This window comes from Protobothrops mucrosquamatus, unplaced genomic scaffold, assembly GCF_001527695.2.
Source record: "Protobothrops mucrosquamatus isolate PMUCROS unplaced genomic scaffold, P.Mucros_1.0 scaffold440, whole genome shotgun sequence".
In the NCBI taxonomy this organism is placed as follows: Eukaryota; Metazoa; Chordata; class Lepidosauria; order Squamata; family Viperidae; genus Protobothrops; species Protobothrops mucrosquamatus.
In genome coordinates, this window is record NW_015386764.1 from 437,470 (window position 1) to 438,859 (window position 1,390).

The window sequence follows — 1,390 nt, forward strand, 5'->3', positions numbered from 1 at the left end:
GGGACCTTGGAGGTCATCTAGTCCAACCCCCTGCTCAGGCAGGAAACCCTATACCATTTCAGACAAATGGCTGTCCAGTCTCTTCTTAAAAACTTCCAGTGTTGGAGCATTCACCACTTCTGGAGGCAGGTTGTTCCACTGGTTAATTGTTCTCACTGTCAGGAAGTTTCTCCTTAGTTCTAGGTTGCTTCTCTCCTTGGTTAGTTCCCATCCGTTGCTTTTTGTCCTGCCTTCAGGGGCTTTGGAGAATAGCTTGACTCCCTCTTCTTTGGGGCAGCTCCTGAGATACTGGAACACTGCTATCATGTCCCCCCTCGTCCTTCTCTTCATTAAACTAGACATACCCAATTCCAGTGACCGTTCCTTATATGTTTTAGCCTCCAGACCTCTAATCATCTTTGTTGCTCTTCTCTGTACTCTTTCTAGAGTCTCAACTTCTCAACTTACAATCATTCATTCAGTGACCGTTCAAAGTTACAATGGCACTGGAAAAAGTGACTTTTGACCATTTTTCATAATTACGACGGTTGCAGCATCCCCGTGGTCATGTGATCAATGTAGATACTTGGCAAGTGGCCTGTATTTATGATGGGCTGCATTGTCCTGGGATCATTTGAGGAGTTTGGTCAAGGCCATGATTTTGCAAACGTTGCCAAATTGTGGACTCGCATCATTTTGCACCCTAATGATGTCATTGGCATGATATGTATGGTGTGATGTCATTTGCCCTTCCTGCGAACACAGGCGTTGGCACAGATCCTATTAATATATGCCTGCGGAAGCTTCCTGTCTTACACATGGTTATCTTTAAGAGGAAGGAATTCTGTATCACGAACGCAGCTTGCTGCATTTGGAAATAACGCAGAAAGTTGCTTCAGTGGAGCCTCAAGAGTATGACTTACCAACACAAAGGATGTTGAAGCAGAAACCTTGTGAGGTTGACTTGTTCACCAGCTGATCGGGCAGGCTGTCAAAGCCGACATGGCCTGACAGGGCGAGATTTCGAAGGTCGTCATTCTGCAAGTCGAAAGAGAAAAGTTTTGAAGGCCTCTGCAGAACTAATTTCCATTTACTGTTTATTTATTTGCACAAGGTCAGGGCGCCATTTTCTGTGGAGATGGACACGAACAGCCTGGCTTTTCAAATACAGCCCTGTATCTGTATTTAATAACTTACACATATATTATTAAATATACAAATACAGAATTGGACCACTGGCCTATTTACCTAGCTATTCTGCTTGGAAACTGCTCTCCAAAGATGTTTCCTTGCTGGCTATCCAAACTCCTTTTAAGTGGAAATTGGAAAACAAATGGACATGGAAGTTTGTGTACACAAAGCAAGCAAAGAGACGTATTAACGGAGTTGTGTTAATGGAGACTTCACCATT

At 43.7% G+C, this 1,390-nt stretch overlaps 1 protein-coding gene across 1 annotated transcript in view; it reads right to left on the reverse strand.

Moving 5' to 3' along the window:
* Positions 1-1,032, reverse strand: part of SEPTIN11 (septin 11) — a 38,356-nt gene extending 37,324 nt beyond the window's left edge. Inside the window, exon 1 of the mRNA XM_015816377.2 lies at positions 903-1,032. The gene's annotated coding sequence lies outside the window, so the exon portion shown is untranslated. The remainder of the gene's footprint in view (positions 1-902) is intronic.
* Positions 1,033-1,390: the final 358 nt, after the last annotated feature.